The 22,150-nt window shown below is 48.4% G+C and overlaps 1 protein-coding gene and 1 long non-coding RNA gene across 4 annotated transcripts in view; one reads left to right on the top strand and one right to left on the bottom strand.

The window, feature by feature from the left end:
- Nucleotides 1-14,182, bottom strand: part of CSGALNACT2 (chondroitin sulfate N-acetylgalactosaminyltransferase 2) — a 49,445-nt gene extending 35,263 nt beyond the window's left edge. For 2 of the 3 annotated variants that reach the window (XM_002722500.4, XM_070058381.1), the window contains exon 1: nucleotides 14,024-14,182. The gene's annotated coding sequence lies outside the window, so the exon portion shown is untranslated. Of the gene's footprint in view, nucleotides 1-367; nucleotides 479-14,023 lie in introns of those variants that run through there. The other variant, XM_070058380.1, reaches the window with a different exon arrangement.
- An 83-nt stretch (nucleotides 14,183-14,265) lies between these two features.
- Nucleotides 14,266-20,148, top strand: LOC103345529 (uncharacterized). The gene is made up of 4 exons (XR_007915941.2): nucleotides 14,266-14,544; nucleotides 15,808-15,907; nucleotides 16,210-16,404; nucleotides 19,745-20,148. It is a non-coding gene; the product is annotated as an uncharacterized lncRNA (long non-coding RNA).
- The last annotated feature ends 2,002 nt before the right edge of the window (nucleotides 20,149-22,150 follow it).

Consider the following 22,150-nt stretch of genomic DNA (forward strand, 5'->3'; position numbering starts at 1 on the left):
AAAGAAAAATCAAGGCCCTGATGACTTCACTGGTAGGATTTAACAAACATTCAAATAAGATAATAGTGATTCTTCACAAAGTCTTCCAAGAAACAGGAGAGGAGGGAATAATTCTCAGCTCACTCTATGAGGCCAGTATTATCCCAATACCCAGATAAGACAAAGACATTAAAAGGAAACTACAGCGGCTGGCACTGTGGCATAGTGGGTAAAGCTGCCGCCTGCAGTGCCAGCATCCCATGTGGGCGCCAGTTCAGCGCCAGTTCAAGACCCAGCTTCTCCACTTCCAATCCAGCTCCCTGCTATGGCCTGGGAAAGTAGTGGAAAATGGCCCAAGTGCTTGTGCCCCTGCACCCACGTGGGATACCTGGAAGACGCTCCTGGCTTCGGATCAGCTCAGCTCTGGCCGTTGGGGCCATCTGGGGAGTGAATCAGCAGATGGAAGACCTCTCTCTCCCTTTCTCTGCCTCTCTGTGACTCTGCCTTTCAAATAAATAAATAAATCTTAAAAAAAAAAAAAAAACAAAGGAAACTATAGACCAATATTCCATATATAAATAGCTACAAAAACCCTGCTTAAAAAAACACTAGCTCATCAAACCCAGTAACATATAAAGGGGATCATACAACTATGTGGAATTTATTCCAGGGAACGCAAAGTTAGTTTAACAATTGAAAATTAATTAATGCAGGCCGGCACCACGGCTCACTAGGCTAATCCTCTGCCTTCAATGTCAGCACTCTGGTTTCTGTCCCGGTTGCTCCTCTTCCAGTCCAGCTCTCTGCTGTGGCCCGGGAGTGCAGTGGAGGAAGCCCAAGTCCTTGGGCCCTGTACCCGCATGGGAGACATGGAAGAAGCACCTGGCTCCTGGCTTCGGATCGGCGCAGCGCCAGCCATAGCGGCCATTTGGGTGGGTGAACCAATGGCAAAAGGAAGACCTTTCTCTCTCTCTCTCTCTCACTGTCTAACTCTGTCAAAAAAATTTAATTAATGCAATACACAATATCAATAGGAAAACAAGAAAAAAACACGCATGCTCATCTCAGTAGACACAGAAAAAAAAAATCCACAGCTAGCTTCCTATTTAAAAGGTGGCAGACTGCATGTTTCCCCCTGGGTCAGGGATAAGACAGTCATGTCTGCTCTTGTCACTTCTATTTCTCACCGCACTAGGGGAGGTTCTACCCAGGGCCATAAGAAAGTGAAATAAAAGGCATCCTTATCGGAAAGGAAGCAGCAGAACTATCCTCACTTGTACAGGATACGGTTTTATATCTAGGAAATATATCTAATATAAATGATGATCTTATATCTAGAAAACCCCAAGGAACTCACCAAAACTCTATGATAACTAGTAAATGAATTCAGCAAGGGTGCAGATACAATATAAATGTTTAAAAACCACAACTATACTTCCATATGTCAATAATGAACAATCTGAAACACAGTTTTTAAGAAACAATTCCCTTTATGATATAGTACCAAAAAGAATAAAATACTTAAAATGTATCTTTAAAGTTTTACTTATTTGAAGGCGGCGCTGCGGCTCAATAGGCTAATCCTCTGCCTAGCAGCACCAGCACACCGGGTTCTAGTCCCAGTCAGGTCGCCGGATTCTGTCCTGGTTGCCCCTCTTCCAGGCCAGCTCTCTGCTGTGGCCAGGGAGTGCAGTGGAGGATGGCCCAAGTGCTTGGGCCCTGCACCCCATGGGAGACCAGGATAAACACTTGGCTCCTGCCTTCGGATCAGCGCGGTGCACCAGCCACGGCGGCCACTGGAGGGTGAAACAACGGAAAAAGGAAGACCTTTCTCTCTGTCTCTCTCTCTCACTGTCCACTCTCCTGTTTAAAAAAAAAAAAAAAAGTTTTACTTATTTGAGAGAGGGCACCAGTGAGCCAGGAAGTCTATGTAGGTTTTCCACAGGGGTGGTAGAAAGCTGGTATTTGAGCCATCACTGCCATCTTGCTGCCTCCCAGGGTCTGTATGTGGAATACAGGAGTCTTAACTGCAAGGCCACCAAACACCTGCCTCAGGAATGATTTTAGCACAAGAAGTGCAAGATTCGTACTCTGACAACTAAACGCTGTTGAAAGAAACCAAAGATTTAAACAACTGGGAAAGCATCCATACTCATGGACTGGAGGCCTTAATGTTATTAAGAGGGAAATACCCAGGGCTGGTGCCGTGGCATAGCAGGCTAGCCTTTGGCCTGTGGTGCCAGCATCCCATAAGGGCGCCAGTTTGTGTCCCAGCTTCTCCTTTTCTGATCTAGCTCTCTGCTAATGCCCTGGGAAGGCAGAGGAGGATGGCCCAGGTGCTTGGGCTCCTTATCCATATGGGAGACCTGGAGGAAGCTCCTGGCTCCTGGCTTCAGATCAGCCCAGCTCTGGCTGCTGAAACCCTTTAGGGAGTGAACCAGATGACCTCTCTCACTGTCTGTCTCTGTCTCTCTTGCTTTGTAACTCTGCCTCTTAAATAAACAAATCTTTTTTTAAAAAAGAGGGCAATACCCTCCAAATTGATCTGCAGATTCAAGGCAATCCTCTTTAAAACTCCAGTTGATTTCTTTGCAGAGATGACAAACTGATCCTAAAACTCATATAGAAATTCAAGAAATCCAAATTAGCCAAAGCAATATTGAATGTGAAAAACAAAACTGAAAGGCTCACAGGTCCCTATTTAAAAAACTACCTCAGGGGCTGGCGCTGTGGTGCAGCAGGTTAAAGCCCTGGCCTGAAGCGCTGGCATCCCACATGGGCGCCAGTTCTAGTCCCGGCTGCTCCTCTTCTGATCCAGCTCTCTACTATGGCCTGAGAAAGCAGCAGAAGATGGCTCAAGTTCTTGGGCCCCTGCACCAGTGTGGGAGACCCAGAAGAAGCTCCTGGCTCCTGGCTTCAGATCGGTGCAGCTCTGGCCATTGCAGCCATATGGGGGTGAACCAGCGGATGGAAACCTCTCTCTGTGTCTCTACCTCTCTCTGTAACTCTTTCAAATAAATAAAAATAAATCTTAAAAAAAAAAAAAAAAAACAACTGGGCCAGTGCCATGGCTCACTTGGTTAATCTTCCGCCTGCGGCGCCAGCATCCCATATGGGCACCAGGTTCTAGTCCTGGTTGCCCCTCTTCCAGTCCAGCTCTCTGCTGTTGCCCATGAGTGCAGTGGAGGATGGTCCAAGTGCTTGGGCCCCTGCACCCACATGGCAGACCAGGAAGAAGCACCTGGCTCCTGGCTTCAGATCGGCACAACACCGGACATAGCGGCCATTTGGGGAGTGAACCAACGGAAGGAGGACCTTTCTCTGTCTCTCTCTCACAGTCAATAACTCTACCTGTCAAATAAATGTAAAAAATTAAAAAAAAAAAAAAAGAAAAAAATACTACCTTAAAGTCATAAGTAATCAAGACACCATGGAATGGTATAAGGACAGACACAAAGATCAATGGAACATGGCCGGCGCCGTGGCTCACTAGGCTAATCCTCCACCTAGCTGCGCTGGCACACCAGGTTCCAGTCCCGGTTGGGGCGCCGGATTCTGTCCCAGCTGCCCCTCTTCCAGGCCAGCTCTCTGCTGTGGCCCGGGAGTGCAGTGGAGGATGGCCCAGGTGCTTGGGCCCTGCACCCCATGGGAGACCAGGAAAGGCACCTGGCTCCTGCCATCGGATCAGCGCAGTGCGCCGGCTGCAGCGCGCCAGCCGCGGCGGCCATTGGAGGGTAAACCAACGGCAAAGGAAGACCTTTCTCTCTCTCTCTCTCTCTCTCTCTCACTGTCCACTCTGCCTGTCAAAAAAAAAAAAAAAAAAAAAAAAAGATCAATGGAACAGAAAATCAAGCCCAGGAATGAACCATAGTTAGCATTTATGTTCAACTGATCTCAACATGAGTAGCAAAGCAATTCAATGAGAGAAATAAGTCTTTTCAATAAACAGTGCTGGGACAATTCCATATTTATAGGCAAAAGAATAAAATTAGATGCCTACTTCATACCGTACTTTAATATCATATTAAAAAGTTAGATCAAACTGGGCCAAAGATGTGAATTTAAGAACTACAACTATAAAACTCCTACAACAGAATGTAAGTGTAAATCTTTATGATCTGAGATTAGACAGTATTTTTTAGATATGACATCAAAAGACTAAATACAAAATATGTAAATTGGACTTCAAAATTTAAGACTTTTGTGCAGCAAAGCACATCAGGAAGAAGATGAAAAGACAATCCACAGAATGGGAGAAAGTATGTATAAATCAGGTATCTGAGTCTCATGCTTAGTGTATAAAAAGAACTCTCACAACTCAACACACAAAAAAAGACAAATAACTCAGTGGGCAAGAATCTGAATAGAAATTTCTCTAAAGATACACAAATGGCCTATAAGTACAGGAAAAGATGCTTAACATCATTAGCCAATAGGGAAATGCAAATCAAAAGCACAATGAGGTAACACTTCACAGCCACTAGGATATAATTCAACATGAATTAAAGATCTAAATGGAAAACTTAGAAACACACAACTCAAAGCATAGATAAAATTTTTGTGACCTTCAGTCAGGCAAAGGTTTCTTAGATCAACTGATAAATTGGACTGCATCAAAATTAGTAATTTGAGGAGTGGCACCATGGCCTAGTGGGTAAAGCCACTGCCTACAATGCCGGCATCCCCCAGTTCAAGATCCACCTGGTCCACTTCCGATCCAGCTCTCTGCTATGGCCTGGGAAAGCCGTAGAAGATGGCCCAAGTCCTTGGGCCCCTGCACCTGCATGGGAGACATGGAAGAAGTTCCTGGCTCCTGGCTTCAAATTAGCTCGGCTCTGGCAGTTGCGGCCATCTGGGGAGTGAACCAGCAGATGGAAAACCTCTCTCTCTCCCTCTCTCTCTCTCTGCCTCTCTTAACTCTGCATTTCAAATAAATAAATCTTTAAAAATCTAGTAATTTGTGCTCTGTGAAAGACATTGCTAAAATAATGAAAAGCTGGGGTCAGCATTGTGGTGAAGTGGGTAAAGCTGCCACCTGCAATGCTGGCATCCCATGGGTGCTGGTTCAAGTCCCAGATAATCTACTTCTAATCCAGCTCCCTGCTAATGGCCTGGACAAAGCAATGGAGAATGGCCTAGGTTTTGGGCCCCAGCCACCCAAGTAGGAGACAGAGAGGAAGCTCCTGGCTCCTGACTCCTGGCTTTGGCCTGGCCTAGCCTTGGCTGTTATAGTCATCTAGGCAGTGAATCAGTGGATGGAAGATCCCTCTCTCTGTGTCTTGCTCTCTCTCTCTCTCTCTGTAACTCTTTCAAATAAACACTTTTTTTTTTTAAAGAAAAAATTAGGACAGTAATGGACCTGGAGACTAGCAAAATGTTAAAAGAGCTGAACACTTCAAATAAATACCTGAAAAAGATGCTAAACGTTGCTAGTCAGTAGGGAAATGAAAAAGTAAATCACAGGGAAATACCACCATGCAAAATTGCTAAAATTAAAAAGAATGACTACAACAAGTCTTGGTGACAATGTAGAAGAACCAGAACTTTCTTATGCTGCTGGAGAAAATGTAAATAGCTTTGCAGTCCCTGAACAAGTTAAAATATAGGCCTACCCTCCAGTCCAGCCAGTGCACTCCTTGGTACATACATACCCAAGAGGAATGAAATCACACGTTCTACTACTGAAATGAAATAAAATGGAGACTAGGGCTGCAAATCCCCTAAACAGGCAAAGTCTATGAAGCTGTGAAGGCATCCCTGACCTTGCTTACTGTGTAAACATGAGCAAAACTTAACCTGAGCCACTTGCAGACACACGTGAAGCCTCACCTGGGCCAAAGAAAAAGAAAACTTAACTTTAACCACCCAGAAGCTGCCAGCTAACTTACTGCAATAAAGGATACTATTACCCCTTATGTAACTAGTAACTTTCGAATGGCTTCTAGCTTTTGTTTGTTTGTTTTGCTTTCTTGTTTACCCTGTTTAAGGAAAAAAAAAAAAAAGGCTTCCCTTATTTTCTTAGTGGAGTTCCAATCCCTCTCAGTTTGGTGCAGCCCGATTCATGAACTGATGAAATACTGCTCTTTAGAATTTCATTGTGCCTCAGTTCTTCTCTTAACAACACAAACCATGGGCTGATGTGGTGGTGTGGTGCGGTAAGCTGCCACCTGTGATGCTGGCCTCACGTGAGTGCTGGTTCTGGTTCTCACTGCTCCACTTCCCATCAGCTCCCTGCTAGTGCATCTGGAATAGCAGCAGCAGATGGCCCAAGTGCTTGCACCCCTGCCCCCGACATGGGAGCAGTGGGTGGGGTTTCAGACTCCTGGCTTTGGTGTGGCTCAGCCCCAGCCAGTGTGGCCACCTGGGGGAGTGAACCAGCAGATGTAAGGTCAATTGATCTCTCTCTAACTCTGCCTTTCAAATAAAATAATTTTCTTTTTAAATTTATACTTTAAAAAATAGAGACCTCTGCATAAATGTTTATAGCAGCTTTATATGTAATGGTTCAAAAGCAAAAACAACCTAATATCTAGCAGAAGGGAAAAACAAAGTATTGAATAAACATGCAAAGGAGCACTACTCAGCTATAAAAAGGAATAAACCCGACACACGCTACAAAATGAATGAACCTCAGTAATTACTCTGATAGAAGCCAGCAACAAAAGAGTACACATTCTGGCCAGCGCCGCAGATCACTAGGCTAATCCTCCACCTGTAGTGCCGGCACCCCGGGGTTCTAGTCCCAGTCGGGGCACCGGATTCTGTCCCGGTTGCCCCTCTTCCAGGCCAGCTCTCTGCTGTGGCCCGGGAGTGCAGTGGAGGATGGCCCAGGTACTTGGGCCCTGCACCCTATGGGAGACCAGGAGAAGCACCTGGTTCTTGGCTATGGATCAGCACGGTGCACCAGCCGCAGCGGCCATTGGGGGGTGAACCAACGGAAAAAGGAAGACCTTTCTCTCTCTCACTGTCTACTCTGCCTGTCAAAACACACACACACACACACACACACACACACACACACACATTCTGTGATTCCATTTATATGAAATTCGATAAAATACAAGGTAAACTGCAGTGACAGAAAGTAAACCAGTCAACATCTGTCTACTGGAGGGCCATTCTGAGTCCTGGCTCCTCCTCCCTTCTGATCCAGGGTCCTGCTAATGAGCCTGGGAAGGCAGCAGACAATGGCTAAGTACTTGGGTCCCTGCCACCAGTGAGGTGGTCCTCACAGGCTCCTGTCTTTGGCCTGGACCAGCCCTGTTGTTGGGCCATTTGAGGAGCAAATCAGCAGATGCAAGATCTCACTCTCTCTCTTTCAAATAAATTAATTACTTAAAAAAAGGAAACTTTTAAGAAAAGTACTGAGCACCAGAAGCCACCTGAGTACCTACTGTTTTTCAGGCACCATGTTGGGTACCAAGAATAATAGATGATGTTTTTGATAAGATGTTTCTGGGGGAAAACTGTACTCATGGGGCCTGGATTTCAGCAAAACAAATGGCAGTAATAGTCACGATGCCATTATAGATAAAGCAGACAAATGTGCGCGACTGTGGCAAAGTGAAGACAATTCACATGGCCAAGTATGACACCTACTTGACCGCCCTGTAAACTGGACACAATATCCATTACCTGGATAGCCAATGTTCCTTCCAACGTGTTATGACTCCACTGACTATACGATAAACATGAGTACATATACACAACCTTTAAGAGGGCCAAGTTTATATAAATGCATGCGCCCTTTAATCCAGCAATTCCTACTCCCACTTTTAAGATTCCCTACTACATAAATGTTCATACCAGTACCTAAAGTCGCCAGCACCAGACATTTACTAGTATTATAGGTAGCAGCAGAATAAGCATAAAAGCTACATAATATCTTCCCATAGGAGAAAGGGTAAAACTGCAGGTCGTTGTATGTGGACACAGACAATACCTGTAAGATGGTGTTAACAGGCTGCAGATCCTCTTCTCACTTTGTCTTGCCTGAATAATAGACTCAGGAGTCAGACGGCCTACATTCAATTATCCGCTCTACCATTTCCTAGGTCTTCATTACAGACACGTCCCCTAATTTCTCCACAAGCTTCAGCTTCCTCGTGTAGAGGGTGGATCATTAGAGTCTGCCCCAGGGCGTCACTCTAAAAATCACTCGAGTAAAATCTGACAAGCATTAAGTGCGCAGTGAGTGTCAGTATTATTTCGCACTCCACAAAACAATGCCAGCGGCAGCCAGGGTTGGGCAAGGCTGCAGGCAGCAGCCAGGAACTCTACCTAGGTCTCTCATGTGGGCTGCCTCCCAGGATACATTAGCAGGAAAACTGGATTGGACGTACAGTACCCAGGACTCAAACAGGCACTCAGACTGGGATGCAGGTGGCAGCCCCACCTGCTGGGCCACAACACTCACTACTACTTTTTATGCTTCAAATTCAAGAACTGACTGCTTTTTTTCATGGTAGCCTATATGTGTTCAATAGATACGATATGCTGCAAAATTTGAGGAAACGGATATTTATTTTAAAGTTTTCTTCAGTTTCCTACATTAACTCCATAGCATCAGTGCTTATTTCTTGTATCTGTTTAGTTTTGGGCTTCTACATGCAGTTTTCCCAAAAAACATTTAATGATTTTGTCTATTCACATTATAAGTATACTAGTATGGGGCCAGTGCTGTGGCATAGCAGGTAAAGTCGCCGCCTGCAGTGCCGGCATCCCATATGGGCATTGGTTCGAGTCCTGGCTGCTTCACTTCCCATCCAGCTCTCTGCTATGGCCTGGGCAAGCAGTAGAAGATGGCCCAAGTCCTTGGGCCCCTGTACCCGCTGGGAGACCCAGAAGTTCCTGGTTCCTGGCTTTGGATCAGTGCAGCTCCGGCCCTTGTGGCCATCTGGGGAGTGAACCACTGGATGGAAGACCTCCTTCCCTCTCCCTCCCTCCCTCTCCCTCTCTCGCTCTCTGCCTCTCTACCTCTCCTTCTCTCTCTGTGTAACTCTTTCAAGTAAATAAATAAATCTTTAAAAATAAATAAACTAGTATCTCAGTACCTGTGGACAGCTCTGTGCTGCAGCAAACTCACAGCTGTAACTGTTACGGATTGGACAAGACGTCTCCCCAACTCATGCAATCACTTAACCCCTAGTGTTATGAAGACAGCTGATGGATTAAGGGTGGAGACTTGATCTAATTGTGGTGTCTTAGAAGTGGACCTGGTGAGAGGTCTTTAATTCACTGGGGGCTGGGAAGATAGTTCTTAATTGGAAACAAGGAAGTCAAATTAGCCCTGTTTGAAGATGACATGATCCCCTATACAGGGGAAGTAAAAGACTCCACTAAGAATTCAGCAAAGTTGCAGGGCCAGAGCTGTGGTACAGCAGGGCAAGTAATGACCTGCGACTCAGGCATCCCATATGGACACCAGTGAGTTCCAGCTGCTTTGCTTCTGATCCAGCTCCCTGCTAATGAACCTGGGAAAGCAGCAAACAATGGGCCAAGTCCCTAGGTCCCTGCACCCACGTGGGAGACCCAGAAGAAGCTCCTGGCTTCGGCCTGGCACAGCCCTGGCCATTCACATCTGGGAAGTGAACCAGCAGATGGAAGAGTCTCTCTGTCTCTCCCCTCTCTCTGTAATTCTACCTTTGAAATAAATAAATAAAATCTTTTTAAAAAACAGCATTCGTATAGTAACAATGCTCTGACAAAAAGAACTTCCAAGATCAGCCCCATTCACAATAGCTATAAAACATTTTAAGGGGCCAGCACTGTGATGTAGTGGATTAAGCCTCCACCTGCAGCACCAGCATCCTATATGGACACTGGCTTGAGTTCTGGCTGCTCCACTTCGGGTCCAGCTCCCTGCTGATGGTCTTGGAGGGCAGTGGGGGATGGCCCGGGTGCTTGGGCCCCTGCACCCTCGTGGGAAACGTGGAGGAAGCTCCTGGCTCCCGACTTCAACTTGGCACAACTCTGGCCATTGCAGCCATTTGGGAGTGGACCAGTGGATGGACGATCTCTCTCTCTGTAACTCTGCTTCTCAAAAGAATAAATAAATCTTTAAATTTTTTTTAAATCCTTGGAATGTGAAGGATCCCACAACGAAAATTATGCTTTTTTTAAATTTATTTGACAGATAGAGTTAGACAGTGAGAGAGACAGAAAGGTCTTCCTTCCACAATGAAAATTATGAAATATTAAGGGAAGAAAAAGAAGAAGACACATATAAAAAAATGGAAAGATCTTCCACATTTGTCAATTGGAGGAATTATCATCAAAATGTCCATCAAAAAACCAATTTACAGATTCAATGCAATCCCAATCAAAATATCAATGCTTCTCAGATCCAGAAAAAATGACCATAAAATTCGCATGGAAACACAAGAGACCACAAATAACCAAAGCAATAAAACAAAGGCAATAAAAACAAAGCCAAAGGCAATACAATATCAAATTTCAAGACATACTACAGGGTTGTTATAATCAAAACATCCTGGTACTGGCACAAAAATAAAACATGTGAAACAACAGAACAGCATAGACACCCCAGAAATTAATCCACATATCTACAACCAACTGATCTTTAACAAATGAGCTGAAATCACTCCCTGGAGAAAGGACAGCATCTTCAACAAATAGTGCTGGGAAAATTGGAACTTTGCATGCAGACATATTAAACAAGACCCCTACCTAACACCCTATACAAAAATCAACTCATAACAAACCAAGGAGCTAAACCTAAGACCTGAAACCATCAAGTTACTAGAGGAAAACATAGGGGAAATGCTGCAAGACATTGGCCTAAGCAAAGGCTTCATGGATAAGACCCCAGAAGCACAAGCAATAAAAACAAAAACAGACAAATGGGATTACTTCAAGCTAAGAAGCTTCAGCACAGCTGAAAGCACAGAGGAAACACTCAAAAAAGAGGCAACCAATAGAATGGAAGATTTGCAAACTATATATCTGATAAAGGATTACTATCCAGAATACATAAAGAACTCAAGAAACAACAACAACAAAACAACCAATCTAGTTAAGAAATAGAGAAAGGGAAGGAGAGATGGAGGGGGGAAGGGGAAGTATCATTATGTTTTTAGAATTGTATTATGAAATACTTGAAATCTGTTTTCTTTATATTAGCAAAAAAGAAATGGGCAAAAAACATGAACAGGCACTTTTCTCCCTGTTTTTTTTTTTTTTTAAAGATTATTTATTTGAAAGGCAGAGTTACAGAGAGAAAGAAATATTCCAACTGTTGGTTTATTCTCAAAAGGCCACCACACCCAGGGTTGGGCCATATCAAAGCCAGGAGCCAGGAGCTTCTTCTGTGTATCCCACATGGATTCAGTGGCCCAAGGACTTGGGCCATCACCTACTGCTTTCCCAGGTACATTAATTAGGGGGTGGATTGGAAGTGGATCAGCTGGGACTCAAGCCAGCACCCATATGGGATGCTGGTGTTGCAGGTGGCAGTTTAAACTGGTACACCACAATGCTGGCTCCCCTGAAATACAAATGGCCAATAGACACATGAAAAAAAAAAAATGCTTAGGATGACTAGCATTGAGGGGAATGCAATTAAGAACCACAACAAGATTTCACTTCATCCCAGTTAGAACAGTTATCATCCAAAAATCAAAACAATAAATGCTGACAAGGATGTGAAGAAAAAGGTACCCTAATACACTGTTCATTGGAATGTAAACTGGTACAACCATTATTGAAGACAGAATGGAGATTTCTCAGAAAACTAAAAATATATCTATCATATGACCCAGATATCCCACCCCGGAAATATATGCAAAAGAAATGAAATCAGCATGAGTTACCTATACCCCCATGTTTATAGCAGCTCAACTCACAATAGCTAAAATATGGAATCAACCTAGATGTCTATCAGTTGATGACTGGATAAAGAATATATGGCATATATACATGATGGAATACTACTTAGCCATAAAAAGAATGAAATCTTGACTTTTGCAACAAAATGGATGCAACAGGAGATCATTATGCTTAGTGAAATAAGCCAGACCAAAAAAGGCAAATATCACATTTCATCTAACTTAGGGTAGCTAATATATAGTGTATTAAAAAATTAATGTATGAGTAAAATTGAGATATTGAGATCTTGGGATATGACTATTGTTTACAGCCCTTGTCTATATAAGTTCCTGGTCTTGCAATCCCGTGATTCTTTGATTCATTTTTAGTCATTTCCCTGTTTTGTTTCCCCTAACAACCACTAACTTGAGTAACACAGTTCCTACCTGTTACACCAAACTGCAGAACCAGTTCCAACAGACTTGTGTAACACACAGTTAAGTAAAGATAGTCTGTTAGAAGACTGTCACACATGTGGGACCCAAGAGGCAAATAACACAGTAATGAATCACTGAAGTCTTGAACTCATAACCGTTTTTGCTTTCTGCCAACCTTTCATGTTGTATTAGTTAGAATAAAAACCTTACTACATTTTTTAAAAAAGGAAGACTTGGTTAAAATGCAATTTTCCACCTACTTTATGCTGAGAGAAATGTATACAGATGTGCATCAGAATGTTAATATCCAAAATACATATTTTTAAAAATTATTGGGGGAGGGGAGTTGGAGACAGAGAGAGGAGGAGAGATCCTTCCATATTCTGGTTCACTCCCTTAATGTCCCCAACAGAGCCAAAACTGGGAGCTGGGAATCTAATCCAGGCCTCTCACTTGGGTGGCAAGGACCCATAGGAATATACATCAACAAAAAAGCAGCCACGTATATTGCAACGGAAGGTTACAGGGAAGTAAAAAATAAAGAACTACTGAGAGCAAATCATGATATGCATACAGGATGCCAAACCATGCGATACGGCTGGAATGCACAAGCAATAAAGGCAATGTTTCCACTAATACGAAGCTCAAGCCGACAAAACTCATCAGTGATGTGAGAACTCGGGATCCAGACTCGGGAGCAGGGGCAGAATCCAGCTGAAGCAGAGAGGAACTCTTGGAATCCTGGAGCTATTCTAGTTGTACTCTGACGAAACTGGTGGTGACACAAGGTGATAAATCTGTAAAAATTCATTGACCTGTATAACTGAGACGTATGCACTTGTGGACTTCACGTGTGTTTTACGTCTCAACCAAAGTTAAGGGGAAAAATGTAATTTCCAAACTGTCTGCACTGGAACAGGGCTTCTTTGGGCCAAAATTCACGTTGGGCATGGATTCCGGGCCACACACCGTGGACACCCTGTTTGCATTCTTTTTGCCAGTGACAACCGTGTAGCACCCTAACAATCCCACAAAACGAACGTTCTCGGTCAGAAGACACCGGGTTTTTCACTTCCTAAGAGCCAAGCACCGTTTTCAGCACATGAAAAAGGCAAGGCTCACTCCACCGCCGCGCCTAGTCAATGTCAGCCGACTGTCACCACGTCGCCTGCACGGATCTCAAGATTTTTTTTTTTTTTTTTTTTTTGCATCCAGATCAACTTTTCTTCTCCTTAATTGCACGTTTCCAAAAGCATTTCGAGGCAGCCCCAAGAGCTAGAAAACATCTCTAAGACGACTCAAGGGCTTTAAAAACAGCTTCAGCTCCGGCACCGCATTGCCAGCGCGGGCAGGAGCACCGCCGCGGCGCTGACCAATCCCTCCCGGGCCACCGGCGCCTCCAGGCGGAGCCCCCCGCAGCCCGGGCCCCGCAGCCCGCAGCCCCCGCGTCCCCGCTGGGCTGCGGTCGGCTGTCAGAGAGACCGATGTTAACTAAACCAGGAGCTGACAGCCGCCGGGGTTATAAAAAAAAAAAGTTTACCCACTGAGAGGCGCAGTGGAATCTTTTTGCAAAAGATGATTTAGAAAACACGGGCACGCAACCCGGGGCGGCCTCCGGCAGGAAGAAGCCCGCGGCGCCTCGGCAGCCCGCCGGGCGCCGGCCGCGCACCCAGGCCCCCTTAGCCGGGGCTCGTCTGAGGTGACCCCGACTAGCCGCGGCAGCCCCCCGGCCCCAGCCCCGCAGCCCCGAGCGGGCGAGGCCGCGCGGGCCGAGTACTCACCGCGCTCGCCGGCCGCGCGCACCGGGGCCGCCGCCGCCTCCTCGCGGCCGCGGGCCCCCGCCGCGGGCAGCGCCCAGCGCTCCGGGGCCGCCCCGGCCGCCTCAGCCGCCTCAGCCGCCTCAGCCGCCCCAGCCTCCGGGCGCGCCGCGGCGCGAGAACGGCCACTTCCGGCGCGCGCGAGGAAATGAGGCCGCGGCCGCCGCGCCCCGCCCAGCCCCGGCCCCGCCCAGCCCCGCGCGCGCTGCGGGCGCGCGGCGTGGGGCGCGCGGCCACGGGCAGCTGGGTGCACGGATGGGTGTGCAGAACGCCGTGTGTGGCCCGAGCGAGCGCCTGCACGGAGCGGCCGCAGCCTGGCGCGCCCGGGCTGAGCGCTTCCGAGGGGCCCGCGTGGGCGCTGGCTGGGGGGCCGACTGGTGTCCATGGGCGTGGGGGTGGCTCAGGACGCGGGACCTACTGTTCCTTGGGCCCGAGTTCGCTCCTGCGTTGAAGGAGGGAGTCCAGGTGGTCGTTGCCTGGTTTCGGTGAGCGGGAAGAAGACAGGCGCCCCTCACACTTGGGCCACTCGCCCCCTGGGTGCACTACGTCCCCAAGGCGCTGCGTCCCCCTGGTCCCAGCCTGAGCGGCGCCAGGCCCTGCACGTGCCCGCACAGAGCGCAGCGGTGCTGGGAACCCGCTTTACCGGCTTGCCTGGGCAGGCTCCCTCGGCTTGGCCTCTGCGCGCCTCTGTGTCTTGGGGACAACAGCAACCGTGAAGGGCGTGCTTTCCGGAGCTGTTGTGAGACTTGCACGCAGTGTGGTATTGCAAGCGCTTGGCACTGTGCGCGTATCATTATTACTAAACGCAGCTAGACCCAAAGCCGAGCTGACTGCTGGGTGCACCTGCAGAAGCTGCTTGGGGTGGGTGGAGGATTTGATTCTAAGCAAAGCTGTCTTCATTGGTTGTCCTGGGCTCCGACTGGACAGCCTACTTAAAATGTTTTATTACTGCTATTATTTAAGTTTATTTGAAAGGCAGAGAGAGAAGAGCTATCTCACATTCTTTGAGTCACCCCCTCCCCCCCCACACACACAATGCCCACAACAGCCAGAGACAGACGGGGCTGACGCCAGGAGCCAAGAACTCAATCTGGGTCTCCCACGGAAGTGGCAGAGACCCAGCACTAGGGTCATCAACGGGCTGCCTCCCAGGGTCTGCCTTACCAGGAAGCTGGACCAGAAGTGGAGGTGGGAGACCGGCGCTGTGGCGCACTTGGTTCATCCTCCGCCTGCGGCACCGGCATCTCATGTGGGCGTCGGGTTCTTGTCTTGGTTGCTCCTCTTCCAGTCCAGCTCTCTGCTGTGGCCAGGGAGTGCAGTGGAGGATGGCCCAAGTGCTTGGGCCCTGCACCCCATGGGAGACTGGGAGGAGGCGCCTGGCTCCTGCCTTCGAATCAGCATAGCTCCGGCCTCTGACCGTTTCGGCCGTTTGGGGAGTGAACCAGTGGTGGGAAGATCTCTCTCTCTGTCTCTCACTGTCTGTAACTCTACCTGTCAAATAATTAAAATCTTAAAAAAAAAAAAAAAGTGGAGGTGGGACTCTATCCCAGAACTCAGGTATGGAATGTGAGGCACCCCAAGCAGCATCGTTTTTACTTTTTTAAAAAATATTTCATATATTTTATTTGGGAAGTAGAGAGAGAGAGAGGTCCTGCATCCGCTGGTTCACTCCCCAAATGGCCACAACAGTCGGAGCTGCGCCGATCTGAAGCCAGGAACCAGGAGCTTCTTCTGTGTCCCCCATACAGGTGCAGGGGCCCAAGGACTTGGGCCATCTTCCACTACTTGCCCAGGCCATAGCAGAGAGCTGGATCGCAAGAGGAGCAGCCGGGACTCGAACCAGCGCACGTATGGGATGCCGGCACTGCAGGAGGTGGAGTAACCTACTGAGCCATAGCACCGGCCCCAAGCAATATCTTAACCACTGTGCCAAATGCCTCCCCCGGCCAACCTAATTCTAAGCCAGTCTCTCCTCAGCTTCAAAACACACCCCTTCCTTGATAATTTCTGATAGCCATGAATGTCTGTAGCTCCAGTATTCCTCCCTTCCCGACCTGGGCCAAGACGACGGACTCATGCAGTCACCCACACTGCACCTGTGTGTGAGCTGAGCTCTCAGAGATAAGGACCATGCCTTTTTTCTTCTCCAGCCACTTGGCACATAATAGGTGTTCAATTAAATACGAAGCGACCTGATTAAAAAGGAACATGCAAGGATCTCCCAGCATCTCTGCCACTGGAACACGTGAGCTGGCACCACTTACTGCCTCTGAGGCTCCACCCTTCTGCCTGATCGGCTGCTCGTTCATTCACGTGTGAAGAACAGCCTGTGGGAGTCTACTTAGGTAAACTGAGTGTCTAAATCTCCAGGGTCTCTCCCTAAAGAGAGCTCCCTTGTTGGTAACCATGCAGACCCCAGGACCAGCTGTGGGGTTGACCCTAAGGCTGGGGGAGAATTAGTGAGTGGGAACCCCCGGCAGATAGTACAGAGCACAGTGCTCGTAGGTTTAAGATGACAAGGCATTAGTATGAGACTACTTCAAAAACTTTGGGCCAAAGTGGAATTAAAAGTTTATTTTGGGGGCCGGCACTGTGGCGTAGCAGGTAAAGCCACTGCCTGCAGTGCTGGCATCCCATATAGACGCCGGTTCGAGTCCCGGCTGCTCCTCTTCCGATCTAGCTCTCTGCTACGGCCTGGGAAAGAAGTAGAAGCTGTCCCAAGTCCTTGGGCCCCTACACCCGCGTGGGAGATCCGGAAGAAGCTCCTGGCTGCAAATCAGCGCAGCTCCAGCCATTGCAGCCAATTGGGGAGTGAACCAGTGGATGGAAGACCTCTCTCAGGCCGGCGCTGCGGCTCACTAGGCTAATCCTCCGCCTTGCAGCGCCGGCACACCGGGTTCTAGTCCTGGTGGGGGCGCCGGATTCTGTCCCGGTTGCCCCTCTTCCAGGCCAGCTCTCTGCTGTGGCCCGGGAGTGCAGTGGAGGATGGCCCGAGTACTTGGGCCCTGCACCCCATGGGAGACCAGGATAAGTACCTGGCTCCTGCCATCAGATCAGCGCGGTGCGCCGGCCGCAGCAGCCATTGGAGGGTGAACTAACAGCAAAAGGAAGACCTTTCTCTCTGTCTCTCTCGCACTGTCCACTCTGCCTGTCAAAAAACAAAACAAAACAAAAAAGATCTCTCTGCCTCTCCTTCTTTCTCTGTGTAACTCTATCAAATAAAACATGTTTTATACAAATATGTTTTGTGCAAAATATGTTTTAAATCCATGCACAGCTTTTTCATAATACACATTTTCATGAATTTTTTTTACAAGTTTATTATGCATTTTCACCTACTAGAAAGGCAAAGCAACGGGGAGAGAGATCTTCCATCTACTGGTTCACTCCCCAGATGCCCACAACAGTCAGGCCTGGGCCAGGCTGAAAGCAGGAGTCAGGAACTACATCCAGGACTCCCACATGGGTGGCAGGGGCCCAAGGACTTGAGCATCATCTATTCCCAGGGTGTACTAGCAGGAAGCTGGGTAGAAAGCAGAGTAGCCGGGATTTGAACCAGCATTCAGATATGGAATGTGTGCATCCTAGGGTCAGTTTAACCTGCTGGGCCACGACATCTGCCCCCCCCCCCCATTATGTATGGCTCTCAATATTTGTTTTGCACCAAAATAAACTTTTATTTTAATTCCACATTCTACAGACATTTTGAAGTACCCTTGTATAGCAATACAAATGGTAGCTCGGGGGCGGGCATTGTGGCTTTAGTAGGGTTAAGCTGCTGCCCGAGATGCCAGCATCCCCTATTAGAGTGCCAGATTGAATCCCAGCTGCTTTGCTTCTGATCTAGCTCCCACTACTGTGCCTGGCAACGCAGCAGAAGATGGCCCAAGCAGTTGAGTCCCTGCCACCCAGATGGGAGACCTGGATTTAGCTCCTGGTTCCAACTTGGCCTAGTCCTAGCCATTGCAGACATTTGGAGAAGTAACCAGCAGATTGGGGACTGGGGTAGTCTTTCTGTGTCTCTCAGCTGTTCAAATAAAAATTTAAAAAAGATTTGTTTATTTAGTTGAAAGAGTTAAAGAGACGGGGTGGTGGTGGTTGGGCGTGGAGAGAGACAATATTCTTTCTGCTGGTTCACTCCTCAAATGGCTGCAACAGCCGGGGCTGGGCCAGGCCAAACCCAGAAGCCAGGAGCTCCACCCAGGTCATCCCTGTGGGTGGCAGGGGCCCAACCACTGCTTTCCCAGGGGCATCAGCGGGGAGCTAGATCAGAAATGGAGCAGCTGAGATTCCAACTGGTACTCATATGGAATCCGGCATTGCAGGCTGCATTTTTGTAAATATTTATTTATTTGAAAGTCAGAGTTACACACACACACACAGATCTTCCATTTGCTGGTTCACTCCCCAGTTGGCCACAATTGCCGGAGCTGCAGTCAGAAGCCAGGAATTTATTTTGGGTTTCCTACATGGGTGCAGGGGCCCAAGCACTTGGACCATCTTCCACTGCTTTCCCAGGCCATAGCAGAGAGCTGGATCGGAAGTGGAGCAGCTGGGACTCGAACTGGCACCCATATGGGATGCCGGCACAGCAGGCAGTGGCTTTACCTGCTATGCACCACAGCACCGGCCCCACAGGTGGCATTCTAACCTGCTGTACCACAACGCCAGCCCCCATTTCAAATAATTTTAAGAAAGTAAAGACATCCAGAAAAAGAGGTACCCCACACCCCGTCCTCTAGTCTCACATGCAGCACCGGCAGTGCTCAGCCTACCCGTTTCCACTGCAGTGTCTGGACACAGCCTCCCCCGTTCTCCCTGGAATGCCCAGGCCAGACACTGAGTCAACCGCTGCACCCCCACGGGTGCGTGCATGAAAGAACTCGGGACTCTCTCCAGAAAGAAGTCGGTGTCCCCGGCACCCGGATCTGAAGCCACTCGCTTCGTCATGCACACAGTGGCCGTCTAGCAGCCCAGCAGCTGCTGCTGTCTCTGTCCCCTGTCTTCCCTCCCTTTCTCCAGCAACCCTGCAGGCGCTGTCTCTTTCTCAGTTATGCATTCATTTCCCTCCGTCCTTACTGATCGCACCCTGCAGCCACATGCCTGGCACATACACAACCCGCCCTTGGAAGCAGGCGCTTCTCTCAGATCTCTCTCTCTGAACCCTTCCAAGTCCTTCCAATGGCCCCAGGGAGTCGGTTCCGGTCCTCAGTTTACAGAGGCAAAACCAGGAAGCAATTCCAGGACCGGCCCTGGCGTGGAGTCAGGGTAGTGGGTTAGGTTGGTGGCCATATGTTTGGAATCCTCTCTTAAGAATTGTTTCTAAGGGAAGTGAGTCTCCCACCCGTGAATTTGAATTGTTAACTTACGATATTTTTTTGTTATTGTTAAACAGCTAAGCCAAATACTATGCATGTAATTTGAATTTGGTGAGAAGACACAGTGCATGATTCAAGTTCTGTGGCAGACCATGGGTGGTACACTGGGGCTCATAAAATAAGTAGTTTCTTTGGAGAAAATACTCATGTTAAATTGAGGGTGACCCACATCGGGAAAAATGTAGTTTTTTTTGTAAAGTTTCTCAGTAGCCTCTCAAGTGAGGCCCTCTCTTTCCATTCCTTCTCCTCTTCTTCTTACTCCTCCTCCTTCACTTTTTAAAAAAGGATTTATTTATTTATTTGAAAGGCAGAGTTACAGAGAAGCAGAGCAAGAGAGAGAGGTCTTCTATCTACTTCCAAATGGCCACAACTGCTGGAGCTGAGCCGATCTGAAGCCAGGAGCCAGAAGCTTCTTCTGGGTCTCCCGCCCATGTGGTTGCAGGGGCCCAAGCACTTGGGCCGCCTTCTGCTGCTTCCCCAGGTCCATTAGCAGGGAGCTGCATCAGAAATGGAGCAACCAGGACTCGAACTCGCGCCCATGTGGGATGCCGGCACTGCAGGCAGCAGCTTTACCCGCTACGCCACAAAGCCAGCCCCAGCCTTTGTTTTCACTGTAGAGCGTTTTCATTGCTGCTTCTGTCACAGGCACGTGATGACAGCTGACTCCCTTGCTGTAGAAAGCTGAGAATAAAGAGCATTTGCCGGTTCTCACTTGAGTGGTCTCTGTCGATGTTCAGAGTTTTCCTGGTGTTCCCAAGACACCAGCACGAGCACTGCTTGTGGCCGAGGCCCCCAGCCTCCCCCCAGGCGCAGTGCCCTTGGAGGCCCTGGGCCTCACTGCCGTGGCCTCTCCAGTGAGTGGCCGTGGCCATCTGAACGCCTCTCTCTCAGTGTTGAGTTTCGTGGCTCTACCTGGGTTTTGTTCCTGATTCCCATAGGTTTGGATCTCTGGCAGAATCAGGCCATTCCTTTTGAGCTCCCCACTCTGCTGCATTGTGCACAGCTGTTTTGTGCTGTGCCATTTGTCCTAAGAAAGAAAGTCCTTGTGGAACACAAGCATAGGCCCAAAGAGAGCGTGTTTGAGTTGGCCTCCCAGGCCAAGTCAACGCCTCACCACACCGCTGTCTCCTTGGACAGACTTCGCCGTGGTCACCAATAAAACTGCACACAATCCTCCTTTGGTCCCGATTTTGTGTCCCGAGAGACAGGAGCATGGCATTCCTCCCCCGCTGTGGCCAGCTGGCTCTGGAGGTGGGGTCTGAGTTGAAATCCTCTCCGACTCCAGCCAAAACGCCTGCTCCCTGCGTGCACTCTCTTTGCAATCCCACGTCTTGTGCCCTTCTCTGCCAAGCACTGCCTTCATCAGGGACCACCGAGGCCTGCTGGGACCACTCTGCTCGCTCGAGAGATGCCTCAGAGAAGAAAGGGCAGATTTCCAGGCCCCGTGGGCAGCGCATTTTGAAAGTCATTAGGAGTCAGAGGTCTCCCAACGCAGTTCTGCTCCAAAAATTGCTTCCCCGAATGTTTCTTTGGCCAAGGCTAATGAGCACTTAGACAGACTTAAACAGCCACACACGAGCCTGCTTTTCCAGCTAAGTCCTTCCCGGCTTGTCCTCCCGTGGCCTCCCTGAGGTCAGCTCTCCCTCTCCCTGAGTCCTTTGGGCCTCCTCTCTTTCCACATGTCTGTCGCAATCTGCTTTTCTTCCCTTTGTCCAGATCCCTACCCTCTCCCACCAACTCTCCTAAGACCCTCAAATGCCAGTTCCCTCCTTAAACATCCGTCCCTCCCACAAGCCAGGGATGCAGGCAACTGTAGAATGTAAGCCTTGGACCAAACTGAACTGAGAACTATGATTAAGGAATTACCCAACCCAAGCAAGACCAGCAAGTATTCCGAGAATAATTGGGAGGTTGGGGTGTGGTGTGTGTTTGTGTGTGTGTGACCAAGGGTTACCACCCTGACATCGGCTTGTGCCTGTGTCAATCAGGACCTTGAATGCTAAATCCCAAGTGGCAAAAGTGACCAGGTTTACCCAGGAAAGTGCCTACAGAACCCTCTGTCACCTGAAAGTCCACACAAAGACTCAACACACTGAGCAAAGTCTCCTAAAAGTCATATCTAGAGGGCCAGCACTGTGGCTTCATGGGCCAAGCCTCTGCCTGCAGTGCCAGCATCCCATATGGGCCTGGTTTCAGGCCCAGCTGCTCCTCTTATGATCCAGCTCTTTGCTTGTGGCTGGAAAAAGCAGTGGAAGAAGGCCCAAGTGCTTGGGCCCCTGCACCCATGTGGGAGACCCAGAAGAAGCTCCTGGCTCCTGGTTTTGGGTCAGCCCAGCTCCAGCCATTGAGGCTATTTGGGGAATGAACCAGTGGATGGAAGACCTATCTCTATCTCTCCCCCTCTATCTGTAACTTTACCTCTCAAATAAAGGAATAATTTTTTTAAAATGTTGTACCTAAAGCATCTCCAATAGAGATGGGCCATAATTCAATCATGTGATCAGATGACCCTGTAGGAAATTTTTCAAGATAGGCTGGAAAACACATCGCAGTGTTTGGGATTGTTCACAAAGCAACCCCTGTGTCTTTTGTCCATGAAGTTAAACCTCAGATTGGAGACCTAATTCGAAAACATCAATGAGAACAGGAAGCAGCTCCTTTACTTGAACTGCAACACCCACCCCAGACCCTTAACAGGGCTAAGAACACGAAC

This window comes from Oryctolagus cuniculus, chromosome 15, assembly GCF_964237555.1.
Source record: "Oryctolagus cuniculus chromosome 15, mOryCun1.1, whole genome shotgun sequence".
Lineage (NCBI taxonomy): Eukaryota > Metazoa > Chordata > Mammalia > Lagomorpha > Leporidae > Oryctolagus > Oryctolagus cuniculus.